Below are 26,849 nucleotides of genomic sequence, written 5' to 3'. Positions count from 1 at the left end.
AAGCCTACATAAAATTGTTATGGCCCTGTAGTGATGTATCACCGATGTGAAAAACAAATGAGAAGTTATTTTCCACCAAAAAAGCTTTTCTTCTGTTGTGTGTTAGTTCACTTTTTCCTGTGACCAATCCTACATGCTTTATGCTGCAAATACCTGCTTACTTGTAAATGGAAACTGTATTCCTTTGATCTTCTGCATTCAATGAGATGGACAAAGTTTTCTAATTCCAAAACCAGAGGCTTCTTCATAAGACTTGAACACTGTACAGTGTCAATCTTAGGATCCAAAAGCATCTTGTTGATTGATAGTTATGTCACGCCCCAAGGCCTCAGCTCTACTGCACGAGGTAAGTTGCAGACTTTTAATGGTGATTAAGGATGTGCTTGGATGGCAAAAGTCAGAAGACAGCCACAGAAAAATGTGTCTCAGAGGTGAGGAGTAAAGGCACCTAGTGCTAAACATTTTAAAATATTCTTAGAATTGACTTGTGTAGAAAAGCCATTTTATCCAGATCTTTCCTCAGTACTCTCATCTTCTCATACTTAATGGAAATGTCACTAAGTGCAGGAAAAACAGGTGAATGATTGTGATCAGAGCTTTTAACTGACTAAAGCCTGTGAATGTACCAACATTCTGGTTATCTGACTTTTATCATCTTCTTGACCTTAAAAACCCAGGTTATTTTTTTTTACAAATTAACTGATTTGGATAATCATCAAAATATAAATAGTAATAACAACAATGATAACAGTAGCAGCTACTTCTAGACAGTTTCTCTTATCCAAGCACCTGGAATTGCTTTAAGAAATTAGCTTCTCAAACCTTATAAGTATGCTACATAATATTATACCCCTCAGTGTTCTACAACACTATGAAGGGGTGAGTCAAATATTTCATTGAGACATCTGTAGAAAGCTAGAAGAGAATTTTATGTCAGCTTTTCTTTCTCAAACATCAAAGTTATCTAGGGTTTTATAGTCACTTAAGGTATTTTTCTTCTTGCATAAAGTTCTTCTTTCCACAATTTTATTTGAAAGTACCAAAGAGCAGCTGAGCTGGGGTTCTGCTCTTTCCCTTCTTGTAACCAAAATGATGGTATGCTACGTTATTTTCTTTGATGTGCCCAGACTCAAGATCCCAGTCAGCTTCTTCAGGGTCTTAAAAAAGGTCTGTATCTAGTTTCTTGTTATAAAGCATGTGAAGAATGGCACACAATAGACATGAGAACCATAACAAGGTAGTAGGTAAGATTTACAGAATTGCAACCTTTCCAGCATTTGTTTTCACCAATATACTCTTTATATTTTCATAGATTTAAAGTCTAAACCGTCATAACCCATCTTTGCTAACACTTTTCCAGTCTGCACTTTTTGCCTTTCTCATAGGAAAATATGCAAGCCTGTTACCATGTGTCCTATCTGCTGAGAATCTTCATCTGTGGCAATATACAGAACCATCATTAACAGGGGAGAAGCTGCCGAGTGAGACCCGTGGTTGCTTCTGTTGAACAAGCTGATCGTGGTGATCTTGGGAACATACAACTAATCCATATGTATTTTTTTACCCTTATGCCAAAATGATCATGTTTTCAACATCAGCTGATAAAATCTCTCTCTTAAAGGTATTTTTAGTTTTATTTTTGGGAAATGTTTTCTTTTGCTTACAATGAATAATCTTTTACTATGTCAGAACTAGTTAGGTTTTGAAGATTAATTACTGTAAAACTTTTGCTAAGAAAAAGGGAAAATTTACTTCAGTTGTTTGAAAGTGATGTTATAATGAAAAAGTTTTCCACGAGCAAAAATGTTATGTCAAGTTCAGATTGTAGAAGATGTTTCTCAAAACACTAAACTTAATTTAGGTCTAAAATCTCCTCGTACATTATTGATTATTCCATTGACTGGACATGGAAACAGACCTGCAATTAGATTTTGAGGTTTTTCTATCTCTTTCCTAAAACCTTGGACAAACTACTCAAATTTCAATGAGAAGAAAAAAAATTGGGGGAGTACTTTTCTCCTAGATATCTTCATGGCAATTTCTTAGTTACTTAGCAGTATTACAGGGTTATCAAGTCCAGAAAGCATGCCAGAAGCACTATGGTTCTTATTTTAGTAAATAGTGTCCTGTAATACATTTTCTTTTTGTAAATAGCAATTTATCCTTATACCAGAATTCAAGCCAGGATTATATCTGCATGTATATTACATTGTAGATTCTCTGTGTCAGATTCACACAGAATATAATTCTTTTCAGACTCAGCCTGGAGCTATTGTTTCCTTCTATAGGAGATTAAGTTTGCTTGTTTGCCGTCTTTTATCTCAAAAGATTTCTGTGTTTACAGACAAAGAAAAACTGGTTAGAATGGGAAGGCTGGGGGCAGATTTGACTGCTGTGACTATGGAATGGTGAGGGTTGGGATCCTGAGAGAGCCAGGGAAATGACAGGATCACAACCCTAGGCCTCAGAGGAGCAGATTTTGGACTGTTCAGGAATTGCTTGGAAGACTATCATGGGTTACTGCCCCAGAGAGGAGAGGAAGATCAGAGAGTCAGTGAATTTTCAGTGATCACCTCCTCCAAGTTCAAGACTTGCTGATCTTTTTTAGTAGGAAGTCGTGCAAAGGTGGCTGGACATCCTGTGAGAAACAAGGAACTCCTGGCAAAACTGGAGCATAAAAATAAGGTGTACAAGAGGTGCAGGCAGGGACAAGTGCCCCAGGATAAACAGAGATAATTTTTCAAAGTGTGCAGGAGTGCACTTAGGAAAGTCAATTTGATCTGGCAAGGGACATGAAGGGCAACAAAGAGGATTTCTGCAGGCATAGCAGCAGCACAAGGAAGACCCCAGAAAATGTGGCACAGCTGCTCAGTTGGTCAGAGGACCTTGTGACAAAGGACATGCAATACCTTCTTTTCCTTGGTCTTTGCTAGTGTGGTTCACTTTCACAAACCCACAGTCTCTGGGGCATCTGTGTCTGGCCTCAGTCAGCAGCTGGTAAGCAATTGCATTGGATTTGATTTACCATTCCTCCCATGGGAAAGATGCAAGCACAGACTAGCCAGGAATCTGTCCAGTTACAGGACAAGAGATGATGCACACAAGCTGAAATACAGGAAATATCATTTAAGCTTAGGGGAAAAGGCTTTTAGACTACGTGTGGTCAGACACTGGAATAGGCTGCCCAGGAGGGTTGTGGAGTCTCCTTCAGTGGAGGCATTCAAAACTTGACTAGACACAGTCCTCATCAGCCTTCTCTAGCTGATCCTGATGATTTCCAGAGATCCTTTCCATCTCATAATGACCTAGAAGCTGTGACTTACTGCTCCATATGCTGCTCCATGTTCCTGGGTAAGGATCACATCAGCTTACTTCTCATGGGGAACAATTCTTCATGACTTGTCACATGTAATTACCCTGAGAATCTGGTGTCACTTTATGAAAGGTTCTGCACAAAATTTGTAACTTCAACTTTTGCTGCCATGAAGAAAGTACAGCCTAAATATGGAGTTGAAACAGGTGTGCACAAGACATTGTAATGATTAGAACATTAATAACAACTTGAGAGTCACAAACACCTTCTTATTTAGTACCACAGGTACCAGAGCAGAGAAGGTTGGGGGTTATTGATTAAGAAAGCTTTGTAAATGTTTAATTGCCCCTTCCTTCCATATGTGAAAAGTGATACTGTCATAAGCTGCATAAATAGCTATTTGTTTTATAACAAATGTTCTATCTCAAAAGCAGTATGCTTACAGTTGCCCTCTTTAAACGGGAAGTATATTTCTTTGGTTTTAAAACATATAACAAAATACAGTTTTTGAACATCTGTTTATAGCAGTTGAGGGAGCTGTGTAAATCTTTAATATTGTATGCTTGTTCTCTTGGCTTCTGTCATGATCCATAATTTAAAACAACTAAATCCTGAATTTAGAAAGGTTCACCATTTATCTAGATCCAGGGGCAACACACAGCATGCCTGTTTTTTTCCTTAGGGTGTTAAGAAAGAAGCTTGGTGTTTTGATGAGAGGATAAGACACAAGGATAGTTACAGAAATGTGGAAGGGCCACTAGATGCATCAGGGGTAGCACCACAGCCTCCTGTGTGGCCAGCAGCTATGAACTTCAGCAGAATGTTCAATGGAGAGTAAAATTTAATTAGAAGGGAATTGTGCCAGGATCTTCTGCCTTCATTCTAAGGATGATAAGACTTGACAGCACCTCTGTCCATTCAGGGTGAAATTTATAGAGACTTCACTATTGTACATCAACTTTGCGGAATTAAAAGCAGTCAGGTAAAATGCTAGTAAAGAAAGCATCTAACAATTCAGGGTTAAAAATGTCAGCCTTCAATTCTTGCACCTTTACTAGAAGTACAATTTTGTAGAGTGGTCAAGAGTTATGTCAGCAATTGCAGGTTTGTGCTGTGATAAAAAGGGACTGCTGCTTTAAATCACTTGCCCTTACATAGTAAAACCTTTTTTTTTTTCTTTTTAATTAGAATAGCAAATGACCATGTTAAGAGAAAAATTTCTTTAATTAGGGTTCTGTAACTTGCATCTTCTTTCCACTGAAAGTTTAAATCAAAGGCAGAAGAAAAGAACACAGGACAACAATGTGTTACTTGAATCTACTTGGAAGTAAAATTTACTGTCTCAGTAAGAATTAAGAGATTCTTCCAGGATTAAAATGGTCTAGTACACTTTTTGAGATTCAAGATCTGACAAACATTTAGCATTTTAAATATATTGAGAAAATGGTTTATTAAAGAGATCCTCAGATGTATCACAAAATGAGAAATTTAAGGGGCCCATGTCTCTTCAGAATCGAGATGATAGAAAAAATAAAATTGTAAGTCAAAAAAACCCAATTGAAAGACTAGTTTAGATTACAGGTTAAATTAAGTTTAAATTAAAATGAAACATAACATTCTGACCAGAAGGGAACATCATAGATGTCTATTAATTACACAAGGTTTGTATCTCAGAAAGGCTTCCTTAGAAGCAATGGCTATCAGTAAGCAGTTTCTTACTAGAAAATACTAATTTGTGTTTTTTTACTTACAGGGAATTGATGATGGTTCTATATACATTATGAGCACAGCCTGTATCAGTGTAGTTTTGGGATGTGTATGCAGATCTTCTGACTCTCCTGCATTCTTTACCAGATTACTCAATTTCTCTACTTCAACTGATCAGCCCATGGTGTTTGTACTGTTGATACTCACTGCATCCTTTCTCCACAGCTGTGACTCAGAGGTCATGGTGTATCTCAGTGGCTTACAGGTTACACAGAGCTGCTGTCTGCCTTTCATTTGCTTCTGACCTGTGGGGGCTTGAAATGGAAGAGAAACTACTCAGCCATGCTGTGGCTGAGGTCTCATACTTAGCAGGGCCAGGTATACACAGGGGTGCCAATGCCCACACACAGAGAGGGAGGCCAGTGCACCCTTTGGGAAAGGGAGTTGCCTTGCACATGCTGTGCCATGCTCCAAAACAGGTGTCAGGCAAGTCCTCTGCGTAATTTTGGCCCTGATGTTATTGCAGCAAACTGAAAAATGTCCACCCCACTTCATTATAAAACTTAGTGCTTTCTTTGATAATCGCTGTACAGTTATTAATTTTAATAAAATGATTAAAATGAAAATGAAAAATGATAAAGATTTTGGGGTATGATATATTTCTGGTCTGATGTAAGTTATGTGTGAATAAACTCTATCTTGCCCACATTATAAATGGGTGGTATACTGGCTTGCTCTCAAACCACACCATTATCAATATCTCCATGTTTTCTTGTTTGCAGCTCTTACAGAAAGCCATGGATGTACCCATCTTCGCTAAGTAGTGTATTTAAGATGTTTCCAAAATCTAGAGGTAACACAAGATGAAATATATAAATTCTGAGAATTTCTCCTTGATTATTTGTGGAACTTGAAAATGGCATTGACAATCAGCTGGTGGTAAGCAGGGTAAGTACAATGGGAATCAGCCACTGGCATGAAGAAAGCGATGTCACTGAGAAGTGGTGTGCCCTTCTGCTAGATATAGTTATCACTTATAGGAACCTTGTAATGAGGTGAACATGTTCTGACTCTTTTTGAGTATTCAGTTATCTGAGGGGGGGAGATTAAACTGTGTACATTAAATTGTGTGTGTGCATATATATGTGTGTGTGTGTGTATTTTTCATCTGAAGGGATGGATAGCCAGTGGATAGCTGGGGTTCACCAAACGTCTCCTGAAGCATTAAAAGGTTGCACCTGTACTAATGCAGTAGCATTGAGAGTGCACAAGGTTTGCATGACATCCGTATGTCCTGTTTGCCTGGCCTGGCTTTGCTGAGGGTCATCTCTCTCAAGCAGCTCTCAGGCACAGTTTGAGGGTCAGAAGAGGCTCTGGTCCCTTTCCACAGTCAGTCTGGATTTTGTATTTCTGTGCTGGAAATATAAGGAGCTTTATTTATTACTATTGCTATTGCTATTGCTATTGCTATTGCTATTGCTATTGCTATTGCTATTGCTATTGCTATTGCTATTGCTATTGCTATTGCTATTGCTATTGCTATTGCTATTACTATTAATTACTATTACTATTACTTATTATTATTTTAGGCAAGGTGTCCTGAAACAATTGGCCTATGCCTCAGAGCATAGAATCTGATCATTTGAGCATACACAGCCAATAATAGCAACATGGATTTGTTCACGTGGGAAGCAGGATTGTGGAATGTGAACTGGAGGAGTGCCTGTTTTGCAGTAATTAATTACTGCATACCATAAATCCTGGTGAGTGCAAACTGTATTGCAGAAAGAATTTACTCCTGTCCAAAAAGTGTTAAATACTTTAACGTCAGGGCTGTGAATGATGGTTTCATGGATTGAGCTGATGTGCACGTTTCAAATATGCTAAGCACACCAGGCCCTGTAGAAAAAGATGCTGATTATTTTAGTGCCAGGTGGCCAAATTGCAGCTGTTCTGCCCCAGAGGTGCTTCTTAGGCAGGCCTGCTGCTTCATGAAAGTCCCAAGTTTCCCTCCATCTGTGTGCAGGGAAGGTGCCTCCCAAATCCTGAACTGTAGAATGGTCTCAGCTGAGCCTTGTAGCTTTCCTCTTACACTGATGCTGGTAGTGCTAGATGTGATAGCATAGGACACAGGTGTCCCCTCTCAGATCTGAATGTAGGAAGTACAGGTTTCCATGCTTCTTGTCCTTTCTAGAAGGAGGGAACCATGGTAGAGGAACTATGGTCATTTTAGTTGAAGAAATGCATCTGAATGATCTGTCAGCTTATTCACCATCCTCTTTCATGCATTCTTTCTCAGTAGCCATGCTTTATAAGAATAAATTATATTTGCCCAGGACTTGTCTCAGAAACTGAGCCCAGCTGACAAACTGGTGTGGTTTATTCATACTATTAAACATATAAGAGAGCATCCAAAAGAGGGCCAGAAAGATGGTGAAGGGCCTTGGGGGGAAGCCACAGGAAGAGTGTCTGAAATCAGTTTTTCTGTTCAGTCTGGGGAAGAGGAGATTGAGACTCATTGCTGTCTAGAGCTTCTACTCTTTCACTTTGAACAACGCATTACTCCTTGTTTTATCACTACAGATTCTGACAAGGCATCTCTCTCTGACTCCCCTATAGGCCCTCTTAAGGAAATGGAAGTTTGCCAGGAGGTTGCTCAATGCTCTGGTTTGAGAGCTAAAGGCATAACTTATCTTTGGAAAACTCTGTTTCATAGATAAGCATTACTCCAGAAAAACTTAGTTGTGTGGGATTTGTCTGCAGGGAGAATATTTACTTAATCTCCTTCATCTCCCCTCCTAAAACTGAAAACACTAGCAGAATTTAAATTAATTTCATGAAAAAAAATGCATAACATGAAAGGAAGTGCTTAAAAGTCTGAAAATAAAATGAAAAAAAAAAAAGTAAAGAAAATATGATGAAATAGAATGCAAGAGAAAAAAAAGAAAATTTGGAAATGAAGTGAATAAAATGAAATGCACCCGGAAAAAATGAGGTGCAATGAAAAGGACCAATGCAAGAACTATATTCATTGAAATGCCAAATAAAGGAAAAGAAGAGACAGGAATATAAATGAAGGAAATGAGATGCTTCTAAAAAAAAGAAAAAATTAAGACTATGAAATGAAGAGAAAACTATATCATGGGACACCATGAAGTAAAAAAAAAAAGACCAAATATTATGATTTGAAATGCTTAAAAAAAAAAAAAAGTGCTCCAAAGTAAAAACAATCAAAAGGCAATGGGATGACCTGAAGTGCAAGGAAATGAATCAAACCTTGCTCAATTGATCCTCATTGAATTTGCAATATTTCATTTCCTTTCATAAAAAGAAAATGAAATCTTGAAATTAGAAGAGAAATTATAACAACCCCTCTGGAAAGCATATCTGATAAAAAAAGAAAACTTAAAAAAAGAAACTTTGCAAATGGAGTGACTACAAACAAATGGATTGGGATGAAATGAGGTGCAGTCAAAAGGAGTAAAACTTGCCAAAATTATACCCATTGAAATCTTGAAATCAGGGAAGAAAAGCAAAGGAAAAGACAGGAGAAGTAATGGATGAATTAAAATGATAAAAAAAAAAAAAAAAAAAAGCCTAACCAAAGTGAAAACAATCAAATCAAAAAAGCAATGGGATGACATGAAGTGCAGGGAAAGGGACAAAACCTTGGTGAATTGATCCTCATTGAATTTGCAAGATTTCATTTCCTTTCATGAAATGAGGACTTTCCTTTCATAAAAGGAAATGAAATCAGAGAACACAGTGAAAGAAACTCACTATAATGGACATATGATGCAACCAAATGCAAGTTAAAAACAAAAAGAAAATTTGGAAATGGAGTGAATTGAATGACAAGGATTGGGATGAAATGAGGTGCAGTGCAAAGAGGACCAAACGACACTACTATGTTCCCAAACTGATTGTATGAAGTTTCCCACCTTGGTGTTAAGTCCTGTGCTAACTGTATGTATCACTGCCACTATTATCTCTGGTTCTGCTCATCTTGTTTGTTGTTATCACAGCTGAAGAAAGGAGATTAATAAAATATCCCCCCATACTGATGGGGCTTCTCAGAGTGTGTCAAACTTCAAGTTAATGAAACTTCTGTATGGATTTTAGATTTCAACTATAGCAAGACAGAGATAAGTAAAGAAAATGAGGCATGCTGGAAGATGAAAATGATGTCAAAGAAAATATGAAGGGCAAATATTAAATACACATCTGAATTTTATATCTCATGACAGAATTATGACATGTTTTCAAAATTTCCAGATTAATTTACTTTTATGAACTCTGAAAATCCCTAAGGTGAAACAAAATAAGTCAAAATTCAGACAAACACTTTCCTGCAAGGGGCTAATTTGACCAGGTTTGAGCCAAAGGTAGTGTCTACAGTACTCTCCAGAGTGTCAAGGCCATTTTTAGGCCAACAGAAGTACTTATCCTCTTTGTCTACTCATAAAAGAACCCTTGTTGCTCTTCTTCCTTGGAAGATCACTTGATCATGCTCAAGTGCAGAGTGCCTCAATTTTTTGTGAGCCTCCAGCAACTCTGTTAGGCCTTGCATTGACGGGGCCTGGCAGGAACGTGATCATGAATCTTGTTTTGAGATAACCTTCTTGGACAGGCTGCTTTCCTGGCAAAATATAGATCAGACATGTTAGGACTGCCCTTGATTTCAAAACATAACCAACTGGACTTCTGTTAAGGACTTTGACATAATCCTCCAAAAGATCCACCTCTCTAAGCTAAGGAGATATGGATTTGATGCTGGTAGAATAGCACAGAAATCATGCACTGATGGGGCTAGAAAGAGGGACTCAGAGCTTTGTTATGTAGCCCTGAGACACAGACTCTTTTGAAGACTTGGTCAGTACTAGATTTGGATTCCAGACCCTATATTCAGTGATGTGTAGGAGTTTTATTCAATGTAACTTGAATGCAAACGTTAACCAAAGCCCAGAAACAAAAAGGCAGCAGTGTCTAAGTAAGTATCTTTGAGGTTAGGAATGCAAAGGTCATGAATATATAGATTCTCTTACATAATCAAGATGTGTTTAATGTTCAGGTTCTCTCTCAGGTTCTCAGCCAAAGCATGGATAGAGGCTATACAGAAGGGTGCTTATACAAGTAGCTAAAGTGCAGGTGTAAATTCCACACTTGTTTCCAGAAGGACACAATATTACAATATAAGAGAAATAAATGCTTAAACAGCTCTAGATTACAATCTGAGGAATAAGTAAAGTCTTTTTCTACAGTGAAAACCTTTTAAATAATTTGACGCTACTTTTCAATTTATGATTGTTGCAACTATTTTCTTGACAAAAAAAAAAAAAAAAGAGAAAAAACATGGTCAGGAGAAGAACAGGTTAAAATAAAGTCAGTTCTCAGCAAGCATTGAATTATTTAGAGACTTTATTAGTACTACTAGTTTTAAGCCTTACCTTCTTCTTCAGCTTATTTAAAATAGCAAAACAACCCACCCCACCACCAACAAAATTATATGGGAAGCTTGCAGGCAGAAATGTGACTTATTATTGTAATACTGTGTGATGAGTGTCCATTGAGTGACCCCCCCCATCAGTCCATTCTAACATATAAACCTTTAATATATAGTTCTGGTGATTTATATTCTAATATAGCAGACAAAGACATCTATCATTTAATTTGAAAAGGTAAAAGTTCAAGGACAGAAATACCAGACAGTATACCTGGTTTCTTTAGAGGACACAGACAGCTCATAGCTGTGTAGTCATGCTCTCTTCTTTATTTTAATACAAACTTCAGAAACATTGTGTATGGAGTCCTCTATCTCCATGTACAACAAAAAGCTCCTGAAAACACAATAACATAATCTTCATTCAGAAAGGAGTATTGTATTCCAGATGACACAGCAAGCAAAAGGCTGTCCTAACTATTCCTAAACCTTTCACAGAATCACAGAATATCCTGAGTCAGAGGGGCCCCACAAAGGTCATTGAAGTCCAACTCCTGCACAGGACACCCCAAGAGTCACACAATGTGCCTGAGAGCATTGTACAAATGCTTCTAGAAATCTGTCAGGCTTTGTATTGTGACCACTTCCCTGGGCAACATGTCTCAGTGCCCAGCCACGCTCTGGGTGAAGAACCTTTTTGTAATATCCAACTAAAACCTCCCCTGTCTCATCTTCTCTAGGCTGAACGAGACAAGGGACCTCAACCCCATGTGGTTTCCACTCTAGACCCATCACCATCTTTGTAGCCCTCTTTTGGACATTCTCTAATAATTTTAAGTCCTTCTTATATTGTGATGCCCAAAACGGCACACAGAACTAGAGATAAATTGTTATACCTGAATGTAAGTTGTCTGAAAGTCCCTTTCCTCTATTTTGTAAGGCATCTGGGTGTTTTTTATAGATGTAAAAGCAAGCAGCACATTCTTAATGATCTACGGCTTGAGGGTGATCCTTCAATATGCAGTGCAACACTTTTCTGGAAGAGGTTGTTGAAGTGTTGCTAGATCTTCCCTAGTGGAAATTTATTCAAAGAAAATAAACATTTATCATTAGTGGGCTTCTGCTCCCATTTCATCCCGCTAATGAATCCCTTCTACAAGGATTAGATGTTGATTAGATATAATGGCTGTTAATGATCTTATCTACTAAATTAAGGCAGATGTTAAGGGATTTATACTTAAAAATACCTCATGTGGTAAATCTCAGGAGTGTGCAGAGGAAAGACAATGCTGTCTCCATTCATAGTGATAATAAATTAACCATGACCTGAAGAGGTCAGCAAGTGTTCATATTATTTGATTAGAAAAAGTACAAGCAAAATTCCTACTTCCACATGAGCATTTTTGAAGACAATGGAATGAAAAAGAATTTTCTAAAAAGACTCTGAACCTGAAAGCAATTTAAAAAATGTCATTTATCTGTAACCTGTGAAAATGATTCCTGCTAGAGAAACTCAGTCTTGCCTGGTGAGAGGGAAAATCTGATTTTTATTTATGCCTCAATATATGTTATACATGAGGTCAAAAACTACTCTAGGGGCTGTACACATGGTGGGAGCCCTGTCCTCAGGGAGGCTTCATCTGCCAGCCGATCAGGGGAGAGAAAGCTCTCTTCTTCCCTCTCTGCTCCCTTTGCTATGTGCCTTCACTAGGAACACTTATCTTTCATTATCAATAAACTGATACAATATTGCTGTGCTTACACTCTATTTTTGTCTAAGAAATCCGTCAAAAAGAATCCACCCCCCTCCCTCTTTTACTGTGGGATGGGACACATGGGTTACACTGTGATGAAATCTTGGCTTTTTTCCCCTTGCTATTAGAAGCTGGTAAGAAGTAATTTTTAGTGTAGCAGATCTTACTAGACTGGGTGGTAGTAAATTCCAGGAAATAAGCAAATAGCTCCTTTGTGAATGAGAGCAGGGCTGTAAAATGAAAATGAGAGAAGGAAGGTCGCTGGCTGAACATGTGAGTGAAAAAGAGACGTGTGTGATCAGGGCATACTTGAGGAATAACCCATGAAACTGTCCCCTAGGAAGAGGATGAAAGTATGCACCACCTCTAGATCTACTAAAGATGTTTTATGCTTATGTGGATCTCTGTTTTTCAGTTTTTCTTTTAGCAATGCCAATGTTCATAGTATTAGAATATCTACAGGGAAGGATAAAGCATTCTAAGGCCTTTGACTTGATGGAATGCTCAAGGTTGGCTATTTAAGAGGAGAATTCTTGGATTATGGCCCTCTTAGCTGAATTTAATATTCTTTCAGTAGTTTTACAATAATTTGAGTATCAAAATATGCTCTTTGGGAGACTCTTCCATTATTGCCTTTTAATAACCAAGATCCTCTGAGTACTACTGTAGGACAGCAAAATATTCTATCATGCTCACTATTACAAGCAAGCTGGCATTCATGTTCTTATTTTTTGGCTCATATGTTTAATTTTATAAAGCCCTGATGTGATTATTAAGAATAAGAGTCATTGATAAAATTGCATTGATGGATGAAATTTATCTTGTACAGAATGGCAGCATGAGGCCAAACAAAGATGTATGTGGGATATTAGCCTCTGATGGTTCTCTGCTAAGGAAGAATTTAATTAACAATAAATTTAATTATTTTATTTTGATATGCAGGATTTTGCAGGCTTTCCTGAGTTGGTCATCATGGTTGAGAATCTAGGGGATGAAATGAGGGTCAGATTTTTAAAAGCAGCTGATAATTTTCGCTAGCTTTTTTTGTTGTTGTTGTTGAAGATCTTTGGAAGGAGAGACAGATTCTGATATAAAATGTGAGACTCCTTCAAAGAAATTTATTTTAGAAAGCTTGGAGAATTTAATTATTAAAACCCAGATAATGGGAAAAGAGTCTCCAGGTGAATTCCCAAAGATATTAGCATTTCATGGGCACTTCTTGGCATGGATTTTTGAGCCTTGTGTGCGAAGTTCAGAGGCTCCCTAAACTGAGTTTTAAATGTTGCTGTGAGGAGCCAGTTTAATTTTGGTTTCTGCCTTAACACTATTGTCAGAGGGATGTGGGAGAGGGGCTGCACGTGTGCCACCTGCAGGAGGCCACTGGGAGGAGACAGGAGGGGACCCCGTTTCTGGGTCATTCTGCTCCTCCTGCCCGAGCGCCCACTCAGCTTGTGTCCAGCCACCCAGCCAGTGCCTCCAGAAAACCCCTTCTGCAGACAGCCAAACATCTCCCCGTGTGCTCAGCACTGATTTCAGAGCAGTCTCTGTTGCTGTTGAGAGAAACAGGTTGGTCCAGAGATGCAGCTGCACATAGGCTCGTGTCTGCTTCAGCACCGAGCCAGAAGCTGTTGGCTATGAAATGGTTCGGAGACAGGAACATTTACCACAAAAAAGGAGTCTGAGTGAGCCGGCATTATTTAGTTTGGAGAAGGCTCAGGGAAGATCTGATCAGTGTATATAAATTCCTGACAAGACACAGCACAGAAAGAAGACCTAAAGTTTTCTCACCTGTAGTCAGTGTAATGAAAGGGGCGTTAAATACAAATGGAAATATGGAAAATTCCATTTACTTGGTCTCTCCAAAAGTCAGCTGAAAATCACTTTTTCATTGTTCCCTGAAGCAATTTCCTGACTAACATCTGAGTCTTGGTCTACAGGAGGCTTCTTTCCATGGGCCACAGATTCATCTAGAAGCCTGCCTCAGTGTGATCTCTGTACAGTCTGCAGTTTCCTTCAGGGCATGTCACCTTTGCTGGCCTTGGGTCCCTCATGTGCTGCACTGTGGATGTCTGCTCCTGCCTGTACCTTTGTGGGCTGCAGGGGAACAAACCTGCTTCCCATAGTTTTCACTGCAGGAAAATCTCTCTGGTGCCTGGAGAACTTCCTTCTCCACTCACTGGTGAACACAGGGCTGTTTTCTCCCTGTTTTTTATTTAGTCCATATCTCTCTCAGATGTTACACAGCATTTTTCACCCTTTCCTCAATATATTATAGCAGAGAAAGAACCAGCTTGACTGATGGGTCCTGCATTTTTTCTCCAGAAGAAGGTCCATTTTGGAGCCAGGTAGAACAGGCTCGATTCATCATGGGCGCAGTCCCTGATCTCTTCTCAGGCACTCCTGCAGCCTTCTCCACTGATAAAACCTTGCCACACAAAGAAAATAAAGGCATTTATGAGACTAGCACAGGAAGGTGACATCCAATTTTGATCATAAAAAGAGTATCAGAAAAAAAGGAATTCAAGAGTAGACCAACAAAGACAATTTATACTTGTGCGAGCACCCTGTAAGGGCTGCTGGTACCTAGCAAAATTGTGGAGAAGATTATTCTGGAAATTATTAATAAACTTATTTATTTCCCCTTTTCTAATAAATGAATTGTAAACTGCTTTCAAAGAGTTTACCTTTACTGCAACTGTTTTGTATAAATACTATAAAAATATAAAATTTGTTGCAACTTTAAGTCATATAAAGAACCACTTGCAAAACAAGACTAGAACAATTATGCTAAAATAGTAATCTTGTTAAAGGGAGGTTATAAGAAAAGCTCTCCAAGTCTCCTTTTTTTCCCTAGTGATATGACTGCAATATGCCAGAATTACATTAATTCTGTCATCAGAATCAGTTGATGACAAACTGAACTTGTTGCTTTCTACAGCTTTCTCTTGAGAGGGAATAGAGAAGGTGCTGATCTCCTCTCTCTGATGAACACTGATAGGGCACATGGAAATGGTGTCAAGCTGCACTGGGGGCATTGGATACTAGGAAAAGTTAATCCCTGAGAGGGTAGTCAAGTACTCTAAGAAGCTTCTCAAGGAACTGGTCATGGCACCAGACCTATCAGTGTTCAAGAAGCATTTGGATAGTGCTCTTAAATAAACAGTTTAGCTCTTAGATTGCACCGGGTAGAGTCAGAGTCTGGACTCAGTGATTCTCTTGGATCACTTCCAACTCAGTGTATTCTATGATTCTATTGCTATTGATGCACTTAGAAATGATTCACACTGGAAAAAAAAAAGTAATGACAATAAATAATAATGGGAAAGTGTTATCACAAGATGTTTTCCACTCATCATCACTTTAAACGCCTAAATCGAGATTAGCCTTCTTTTTACATAAATGGAAGAAAAATTCATTGAATATTCATATAATATCAGGCAGAAATTTGGTAGAAGTTTGGGATCATAAAATATGTCCCCAGTTAGATGCAAACTACCTTTTTATATCAAGAAGTCATATTCTTTAGAGAGTAGTTGTGAAGAACAGATAACATTTAGGTCCAAATGAAGTCACAATCATTTTTGTGGCATCTACCTGTTTACAGTCCTGATTTCCATCAAACAGAAATTGGTAGAAAAGGAACAGCCAGATGGTTTTCATGTAAGTTCTCTGTTGGCTAACAAGATGAGAATTTTACTTGTAGGTCCCCATAGAACTATTTGTTACTAAATGTCATAGTTTCAACTCTTATTCTACTGGATTCTGAAACAGTTAAAAGCAGCAAGTAACTGTCAAGTAATGAAAAAGATGAACACTGAAAATGTGGATGTCAGTTGGCTGCTGACTTGTCTTCCTATTTTATTATCTGTGTATTTTTCTTTTTCTATTGGTTGTTCAACCCCCAACTCCCCAGAAAAACCCAAACCAAATCAAACTGTGTTATGAAAAACTGTACCAAAGTAAGATCTTCCTGTATATGTAAATCAAGTTTTGGCAAACAGCTACTGATTCTGGCACAGGTATTTGTCTGTAGTGTGGGACCATGTAAGAAAAATCCACCATTAAAATAAGGGGAGGATGAAATGATAACTGGTTTCAAACATATTAAAACAAGAAGGTGGTTTGAAAAATCAACATGAGTTTATGAAGGGGAAATACTTGGTCAAGCTGATAGCCCTCTGTGATGAGATTACAAACTCAGCAGATGTAATAAAACAATCTATCCACCTTTCTGCCTCATGATCTTGCATATGCCCTATAGCACATGTACAACACTCACAAAAATAGTGAAACCTCCCTAAAGCATTAACCACTAAGGTACTGCCTTCTTGCACCAAGGAAAACGTTTTTGATTGTTAGAGGATAATTAGTTCAAAAAAAGTGAATTCTTGACTTCTCTTCCATGACTCTACTACTATGAGCATGGCTGCTCCGTAGTTTTGAGGGCTTAGTTGTTTTTCCATGCATATCACAGGGAATTGCAACCTTTTGAAAAATAATTCTGAACAACTATGAGGTAGAGTGTGTTTTACTTTTTTCCCTAGCGATTCCTAAAGCCTGCCATGTCCTTAAATGGAAGTTCCTTTCTGTAAGTCTAATTAATTTTCTGGATGTTGTTCAGGTCAATATCAAACTATAAAAAATTTTAATCAACAGGGAAACACAAATAAGAAATATGAACATTCCATCCTAAGCCAATAAAAAACAATTCAGAATGTAACAGGCTGCCCTTAGCAGCAATTGCAGTACTTCAAAGTAAACACTGTAATAATGTGTAAAGATGTTTCCGTAGACCTCAGAAATATGATCTAATATTAGTTATCAAAATCATTAACAACTCTGCTGGTGTTGGTCAATAAAAAATCATGTCAAAAATCCCAAGGTACTCTTGACAGCATTATCCAATATAATCTTCTGCTCTAAGTGTGAAAGAGATTTCAAAGTATTTGTTTTCACAGCTGACAAGATACATAAATATGAAACTGAAACTGGCAAGTAGGAAGCAGCTGTTGATAGGAGGTAATATATAGCATGTGAATTGTGGTGCACAATTCAGTACAATTGTTTAAAGTAAAACTGGCAGAATGAGAAGAAAATAAGATTTATGGTATGTGAGAGTTGAGAAATATTGCCTACACTGAAAGGAAAAATTTATTGTCTGTGGAACAATGCAGTGAAGATGTTACAAAGAGAGCTTAACCATAAGTGATTAGTTTACATAAAAAAGCCTGATTTTGCTTATTAAGTTTCATTGAATTCCAAAGCATGTACAACAGCTTACTGTATTTAAATATATTCTGCTATTAATTAGCTACTGAACCTGAATAGGAACACATTTTTGCTGTGAGCCTAACTGGAAAGAAGATTTTATTCTTTCTCTGGTACACATTCACAGCTCCATTAAATTTCAGTCATGTATTGCCAAAGGAAGTAGTAGGCATATGCAGACTTACTGGGTAAGGGATCTCTGTAAACTTGACTTAGGAACAGGCTGCTCTCACAAAGGAGGAGACTTCATCCTCTTCCATGTGCTGCAGCTTGTTTTAGTTAGAGAAAAAAGATCTTTTTTATGGATCCAGACCCAGAGAATGGCACATTGACTTGACCAAAATTTTATCAGAAATGGAAACACAAATGCCAATGCCTCATGACAATAAACAGATGACATTTTTTGGAGATCCTGAGTATGTATGGAGTTAATGGTTGAAAGTGTGCTAAAACCTCTTGGGGGACTGGAATAGTCTAGTGAAAAGGAGGGGAATAGGAACTTTATGATTTTTAAGGTCCATTTGAGTTGTTCTATGATCCTCTGAATTTGACCAGGAGTGGTTTATAGTCTATGGGGAAGTCCTGGGTATGCAGTGGTGCTGGTGTTCAGTTTACCTTTTTCCTGGGCTCATAATTTCACAGATACATCTGAATTTAAAGAACTGATTTCTACCTTTCCTGTGGATCTTCATGTGACGTATGAAGTTAGATCTCCTCCTTTTACAAGAAGAAATAAAAAGCAGCTGATATTGACCTTCATACTGATAGAGCACAGGAACTCTGCATAGCAGCCAGGGACAAGAAGAGTGCCAATTCCAGTTTCAGTACAGAATAAGAAGTAAAAGACCAAATGTGAATTTGCACAAAATACTTAGAATTGTTACCCACATTTTTTTTTCACTTTGGGATACAAAGAATAGAAATCAGCTCTCAGCTTTTCTACTGATATATAGATTAGCTTCTGGTGAATTGGTCTGGGGTGAGTTTCCTTTTGATATTTTTAGACTGAGAAACAAATTTAGGGATGGCTGATGTCTTTAGCAAGCAGGTGTGATTTAACTCTCTCTTAAACCAAACTTTCTCTGAAGTAGAAGTTACAAAACCGCAGTAAATAAGATAATTCTAAACAGGTTTTTAGATCAGACTTAGTACTGTGGTGGTGTGGCGGTCTGGCTTTCTGGCAGCTCAAAACACTGGATAAGAAAGTCAAAATTAAAACAAATATCAAAGATATGCTTAGATATCACTGATCACAGGGATTTAGCTATTCACTCCTGGAGTCTCAGCAGCAGAAAAGAAGGTATGAATGGAAGCACAAACTGTCCATACATGGATTTTGTCACTTTGCAAAACTGCGTTGTGCAGACCTTGTAGACATAATCACTCCTGGACTAAATGCTGTGACTCCCCCTTTGGAAACAAGCAGCTGTATCAGTTGACTGTAAAGAGCTTAGACCTCTCACTCATGGGCTGTGAATTTACCCAGACGTGTCCTGTTTGATACAAGGTCAGACAAGGAAATTTCACAGTAATTTAAAATGAGCAAAACCAGCTTCCAGATTTATATGGTTTAAGGCTCCAAGTGTTTTAGCTGATTTTTCCAAATGCTTTTCAGGCTACCATGACATTCAGGAAATGGAGCTATAGGCTATCAATGAGACTCCAAAGGGAAAGGAGGCTGTAGTGAGGAGAGAAAACCCTTTCTCCAATGTTTTCACAGTATTTTTCTGGGGTTGCTTTATCCAATGTTAGAATACAATGTTAGAGGGTTCATTTATTGTTAGCATACTAAAATTGGATCATGTTTAGACCATTTTTACCTCCATGACAAAAGGGAATGTAGTGGAAGGGTACCAGGATGTGCCTCTTGAGGTAGACATGAGTAACCACACTCAAATCTATTTCCCATGACAGGTCACATTATGTAGGCAGTTCTGTGCAATCTACCTGGACATAGAAGAATGTATAAGATTTTGAGTGGGGGTGTTGAGAGATATGGGATGACTTATGTACAAAGAGCAGGGGAATTATCCAAGACTCATCTGGGAGCAGAAATAACCAAAGAGGAGGGTGTGGTAGAGAAGACAGTTCATGAATGGCAGAAAGCCCCCAGCAAACATAGCGTAGGTATAAATTGATTGTTCATTCCTTCTTCTAACAAAAGGGGCAATCCAATGGACTTAGTGAACCAGGCTCAACACATGTAGAAAGAGGTGGCTCTTTGTGTGAAAGACGTGTTTCTGTGAGAACAAATGCTCTCATCTTTCTATATGGATAAGTACTTCTAGGCCACAAATCTTCCCATGCTCTCTTTTCCAGAGCCTTTCATAAATCTTTGCCAGGGATATGATGACTGATAAAAAATTTTGTTGGTGGTAGGAAAAACTGCACAAGTTCATGAAAGAGAAATCCTTTGAGTGTTACTAAATACACAGAAATTAAAGTTGGCTGAAGAAGTTCATAGGCAGGTGAGGGGAATTTTAAAAAGTAAAATCCACATTCACTCTATTCTTACTCATCTGCGTCTGCTATTGACCAGGTTTGAGAACATGAACCCTGGAACCTGATTATGATATGGTATGATATCTAATAATTTGGACAGTTGACATTATAAGAGCTCTTTGTGCCCCAGAAGTATTCCCATTTCAAATTTATTCTGTGATATAACAGTGATACCCTTCGGGAGGCTTTTGCATCTGTTAAATATTTTTCAGAACTTTCTTTGTCACCTTCTCGAAAGCATGTATCCTGTCTCTTATGACTATTGGTTATACAAAAGATTTGGTACTTGGATAGGAGGATCAGTAAGAGTGAATACCCTTGAAGTACTCAGAATAGTACATGTATTGTCAGTACTACTTTTTTTGCATGTTTCAAGTTCTCCTTGACAGCCATAGAGAGCCAAAGAAGGCTGTTGTCTGAGGGGTCAGTTATCTCTGAAACTTAGCAATATTCTATTTCTCATGAGAATATTTTCACCGGAGAGGAAGAAGGGTTAAAGAGCCTAAGAAAATCAATAGGATGCTTGACAGGAAAGTTATGTTCCATAGGAGATGCATAATTTACAGACCTTAATCCTCTGTAAATATTTATTTAATTGATTTTTCTCCCACACCCTTTATAGTTTCTTTACATATGCCTATCAGAGACCACACTTATAGGCATCATAAGTGAAAAAATGGAGTAATAACTGACAATTTTCATGCCAGAATACCACTAATTAGAGCAATATGACTATATATAATTTCACAAATAACACCAAACACAAACATTTTCATAGCCACATGTGATCTAAAAATCTTTCTTAAATTTTATTATTTTTCTTTCAATGATACAAAGAAAAATATGACATGAAAACATAATCACATCTAGTATTCATCCTCTATTATTGGAAAATAGTGTGACTTAATTGAGATGGAATATATAAAGTCGATTGACCTCCATCTCACTTCAGTTTGTGGCTTCAGGCACTATTGAATCAGAACCAGACATATATAAAATAGGTTGCATATAATGTCTGTAAAAATAGTACTGAGATTGACACATCAAGGTCTCAGAAGTTAGGATACTGAATAAGGTTGCTTGGCCAATTAATTTTGCCTTCTTTTCTCTACTCATTCTTGTACAACAATGCTATTTTTCTCCTAAAGATTCCTCCTTTATTCAGTGCACAGGAATGGACAAAGCACACTTGAAATACTACAGTTCATTAAGAGAGCATCTTGTACCTGGACTGTGTAAAGGCAGGGGAGAGAAGTAATGGGAAGCCATTGTAAGAGAAGTGTTCCTGAGCTTAGCCATTGTGTGGGAACACAAGGGACACAGAATTTAGTCATTGGTTGGTAGTGTCAGATGTCTGAGCAGGTCCCAAAGATTCTGCACCTCCATAAAATACACCTGCAGGCAGAGGGAATCGAACCATAATAAATACAATACATCTGGCTTTGACAAATGTAAGGTAGTTATAACCTGTTAGAAAGAGGTTCTTCTAAAGAGAAGTGCTAGGCTGTCTTTATAACAGAGTACTATCAATCTTGCTCTACATGCTATTATATTTATGTCTCTTTTATTTCTACAGTGCAGATAAATCTATAGCATCAGATAGTGGGGTTCCACCACTGTACAAACTGCAGGACTATTTACCCTGAAAAAACTTGTCTGAGTACACACAAAGAAATATATAGTATGACTTTGGCTAATGAAGGGAGATATTGATGGTCAGCATCAGATGAACTTTGCTCCAAACTGCTTGATTGTAGTTATTGCCCTTTTTGACTAAAAGAAGAAAGAAGACCATAGTTTGTGTGAGAGCTACAAATAATGAAGTGTTAGGTGAGGCATCTGCTGCTCTTTGTCCAATCAATTCTCCTGAGCACAAACACAATACCTAAAGTCTTTGAACTGTGGCATGTGTGGGGTGACCACAGAAACCCGAAGAAACAGTTTTTGAGAGCCATCAGAGATACACAGCTTCTTGGCTCGTAATTAGCGGGAATGGCATAGTTAAGTATTTCCAAATAGGATAAAAGATTTTTAACTGCCCCCCGCCCTTTTTTTTTTTTAAAGAAACTTGCTAATTGAAAGCTAATTTACGGCAAAGGAGTAGCAACAGAATCCATTTGTCTCCTTCTATATAAATGTACAAATAAAGATACCTGTAGGTACAGAATGAGTAGAAAGATTTTGAAAAGCAAGTTGAGGTTTGCAGTGCCACTTTTGTAGCACCCTGAAAAGAGAGCTTTCAGAAAATGCTGACCATTTTTCTTCCTCTAGTGGTTCCCTTCAAGGCATCTCTTGCTAGGTCCACAGGGAAAAATAAACTTTAAATCATTACTCACTCAGGAAAGTGTTGGTCATCATTCTTTTCTTGATTAAAGCCTCAAAACTGCATGTTAGACCTTAAAGATTTCTCTTTGTCCTCTCGGATGAATTTATGTCAAAATTATATTATCAAACATTTCCCTGACAAAACAGGGTTTTGATCAATACAATGAATGTCAGATCTGCAATGCTAAGCTTAGGCAGATTTTTTTTTTCACATAGTCCTTTTTTCCCCATAATATAAATGTATTTTTAATGAGTTTGTGTGGTGTTTTTTCTGTAAACTTTTCTGTGTTATTTACGTTCAGATTTCCCCCGAGTCAGGGTTTTTTTTTTTAGCACTGCCTATAAAGATTACTTCATTTTTGATTTATTCATGGCCACAGCAAAACCATCTCACTTATGGGAAATACACTTCTGAGGAAATAATTTACATTATAGAAATTAATGAATTCCACTGCGGGGTTTAACTTCATAAATTGCTAAATCGGCAAATGCTCAAAAGTGCCAGGCAGCCCAGCTCTGTGCTGCCTGACCAGAGATGCATTTTGCACTGCTTTTCACATGTTCCAATATAACCTCGTGTTTAGTTCTCCAAGATACTCCGCATCTGAGTTGTTCTGCTCATTGTTGTGTGGCTTTGGGGAAGAAAACACTGCTAGGTGTAGGTTTATAATTCCTGTTGTCTCTCACTGAAAAAAATTGGAGTTGTCTCCTGGATTGTTTGACCTTTATGTACAGAGTGTGGAGAGGATTAATTATGTCAGGGAGTTATTAACAATATCCAGTATATTGTCCAGACACCTGAACTTAGCAGTTTAAAAGGATATTTATCTTGAAGACTCCCTTCTTTAGAAGCAAGGAAGTTTTCTACATTCTTACTTAAATTTGTTTTGCATAAAAGAGACACTAGCCAAAAGGATACTCTTAGAAATGGGTATCAAACCATAGGATCCTTCCTCTGCTCTGGGAAGTATCTCAGTGCACATGGCAAAATTAAGAATAAATCTACCTATCTAACAATTAGCTCTGAGTCAATATTAGTAATTTCTTTTTTAATTTTGAATTGTGTTATAGTAGCAAGAGCTCAATAAATGCATCAACTCTATGTCATTAATGATTATGCAATTAATCCTGTATCTTGTTTTTTTTATCCCACCAATGAAAATGGACCAAATAAAAGCATAGTCAAGAAAATACAGGTGAAAACCAGCTTCTGATGAAAAAGAAAAGTGCTGTGGAAATCTGTAGTCCTGAGATTTATGAAATTAGGAATAATGTAGAGATGGTATATTTCATCACACATAATACTAGAAGACATGATTAAAATATCAGGAAATAAGGATTGTATTTGCTTGTTTGAGTTTTTGTTTATTTATTTTTAATTTTATTTTTCACATAGATGAGAAATAACTGAATTGTGTGATCATTTGAAGAAGTTCTGTACATCCCCAAAATTGGGAAATTGTTGGATAAGGAATAATAGATATTACTGGTGGTAAGCAGGAAGACAGCATCTAGAATCCCCTTGTATGTGATTGATTTCTAATATTTCACAGAAGGAACTCTGCAGACACCAAGGTCAATGAAGAAGGAGGGAGAGGAGGTGCTCCAGGCAAAGATTTCCTGCAGTTTGTGGAGAAGACCCAGCCATGGAGCAGATATCTGCTCTACAGCCTGTGGATGACCCCATGCCAGAGCAGGTGGATGTGCCCTGCAGGGAGCAACGCTGTGTAGGCATCCCTGGAGTACAATCCTGTGAGGAACTCTGAGGGACCCACATGCAAAGAGTCTTTTCCAGAAGTGCATTCCATGGAAGGGAACTGCACTGGAGCAGTATGTGAAGAACTGTAGCCCTTGGTAAGGATTCATGTAGGAGAATTTTGTGAAGGACTGTATCCTGGAGAAGAGGAAGAGCTTGAGGGAGGAGGGGCAGAAATGAAGGATTATGAAGTGCTGCAAATCCCATTCCCCATCACTTTGGACTTTTCAGGGGGAGGAGCTAAAGAATTTGGGAGTGATGTTTAGCCTGAGAAGAAAGAAAGGGTGGGGTGAAGGTGTTTTTACATTTTTCATTGTTTCTCATATCCCTCTCTCTTATTAATTGTCAATACATTAAATTAATTCACCAACTTGAACTTGTTTTACCCTTGACAGGAACTTATGAGTGATCATCCTGTCTTTACCTCAACTCAGGAATTTTTGTTGTATTTTCTCCCTCTGTCCTGTTCAGGAGGGCAAGTGATGGAGTGGCTTAGTGGGCAGCTGGCAGCCAGTTAAGGTCAACCCACCACAGTAGTAAAGGACAATATTTCAGGGAAATCCTAGGTGACTACCATGAAAGATGTCTCTGCCAATGGTTTTAAGCTCAAGTCAACTTTGTTGAAAAAATGAATTGTAGAATGTGGAAATTCCTTGTCTTATAATTGCAGTTATATGTGAATGCACGTATATGCTAAACAAATCTTGTAAGAATAGAAAAGCTATTAAGAAGTGACTGAGATCTGTGGTATGGTCACAGAAAGATGCTGCAAGACCATTTAATTGAATTCTGAAAAGCCTAGGTATATTGCTGTTGCATATTCTATTAATTTTATAATTTTGTCCATTTTTCTTGATCAAATTGGTGCAATGTTGCCGATTTGGCATATGCTGACAATAGTTGCGTGTATTATAAATGTATTGTACTGGAATAGCTTAGAAAATCAATGCTAATATTATATTAGCAAACTACTAGCTGCTGACTCATGACATGACAGAGCAATGCTGCATATTTTTGTGTATATTAGGGTATTCTGTCTGAAACCAGCTGCCACTAAGATGTCAAGCCTGAAAGATGTGGAGGTATGTTTATTGGTATAAAAATTAAATGCTGTAACATCAAACAGAAAAATTTCTAAATAGTTACTCATCCTGAATAGGAACTTCCCCATAGCAGTAGTCCCTAAACTGGGCAATCCCTCATAAGGAAGGAAAGGAAAAAAAAGAAAGAAAAAGAAAAAGAAAAAGAAAAAGAAAAAAAAGAAAAAGAAAAAGAAAAAGAAAAGAAAAAGAAAAAGAAAAAGAAAAAGAAAAAGAAAAAGAAAAAGAAAAAGAAAAAGAAAAAGAAAAAGAAAAAGAAAAAGAAAAAGAAAAAGAAAAAGAAAAAGAAAGAAAAAAAGAAAAAGAAAAAGAAAAAGAAAAAGAAAAAGAAAAAGAAAAAGAAAAAGAAAAAGAAAAAGAAAAAGAAAAAGAAAAAGAAAAAGAAAAAGAAAAAGAAAAAGAAAAAGAAAAAGAAAAAAAAAGGAAAACCTTCTGTGGTCTGGTGTTCCTGCCACAGTACAGGCCGAGGGCCCCCAGACATAGTCCTGGTGTTCCTGGACTGAGCAAAGGCTGAACAGTTCCAAAAAACCCCTTCTGGCCTCAGCTATGGACAGAAAAAACAGGGAAAACAGCAAGGGAAAACCCCCCGTCTGTCGGCAGAGTGGGGAACTCCTAGAGCACTGCTTATCTCTGTGTTTTGAACACATACATGAAAAAAACTCCACCACTTTTCCTTCTCCCGCTCTTTGCTCTCAGACCTAGTTTTATAGGTGCAGAACTCAATATCCAGCATAAACAGAACTGATGACTGGGGATACAAGCATCATGAAGTCACCTTAGGACATTAACTTAAATGCTTCTTTAGTTTAAGTTATTGAATCTGGGTTCTGATTCTCTATTGTTGCCATCAAGGCAACTTCCCTACCAAATGCAGTCCTTTAAAAAACCCAAACAAGGGGATTATCATTGGTGCCTCTGGTTTTCCATTGTGACAAATTCTCTGTTCTATACTATTTAAAATGGAGTTGGATGCAGTTCTGTAATGACAAACAACACAAATGTATAGCTTTACACAGGTTTTAAGGATGCAATCAAATTTTACTCAGCATGAGTAACATATTAGACATTATTGCTTATTACAGGCGGTGCCATTCAGAAAAATACCAGATCATTCTGGCCTGTGATTTAGACATTGCAATATATGTTTAGAACAATTCAAATAAAATCTGTATTAGCCTAAGGATTATAAGGTGGCAATATTCAGCTTGTGGTGAAAAAAAGATATTAGTAGGTGGCATTACATGTCTACCTGTTCACTTTTATGTATGATTGATTTTAGAAGATCAGGGCAAGATCACGAAATATCCTGTAAAGACATTATAGTGTCATTAAAGTGACTTTTTTTTGGTAATGACATATTGTTTCTGAAGTGGTAATTTTAAAAGGGAATTGACTCATTCATACACGTGTAGGATATTCTAAAGAGTCCTAAATATTTCAAAGCCAAAAATGCATGCCTTTCTGTAGATACATATAGGCACATCTATTTCATAAATGAAACACAAAGAAGAAAATAAATTTATTCCTTTTAAAGGCATGTGTGTTTGTATATATATATATAAATATATATACACACACACATATATATATATAGTCTTCACTCCATATATATGTGTACAAATGAACAAAGCTTTGCTTTCAGTGTCTTGGTTATTTTTATTAGTAGTGTTCACCAAGTCCTCCA

At 37.5% G+C, this 26,849-nt stretch overlaps 1 long non-coding RNA gene across 2 annotated transcripts; it reads left to right on the top strand.

The window, feature by feature from the left end:
• The first annotated feature begins 927 nt into the window (after positions 1-927).
• LOC134549032 (uncharacterized) lies at positions 928-26,592 on the top strand. Of its 2 annotated transcripts, XR_010079969.1 has the most exons (4): positions 928-1,621; positions 5,803-5,968; positions 6,610-6,783; positions 23,863-26,592. It is a non-coding gene; the product is annotated as an uncharacterized LOC134549032 (long non-coding RNA). The 2 variants fall into 2 exon arrangements; XR_010079970.1 differs by lacking the exon at positions 23,863-26,592 and having other exon boundaries at positions 6,610-8,826.
• Positions 26,593-26,849: the final 257 nt, after the last annotated feature.

Source organism: Prinia subflava, chromosome 3 (genome assembly GCF_021018805.1).
Source record: "Prinia subflava isolate CZ2003 ecotype Zambia chromosome 3, Cam_Psub_1.2, whole genome shotgun sequence".
NCBI lineage: Eukaryota > Metazoa > Chordata > Aves > Passeriformes > Cisticolidae > Prinia > Prinia subflava.
Note: the sequence above shows the minus strand (reverse complement) of the source record. Positions and strands in the feature narration are given on the sequence as shown.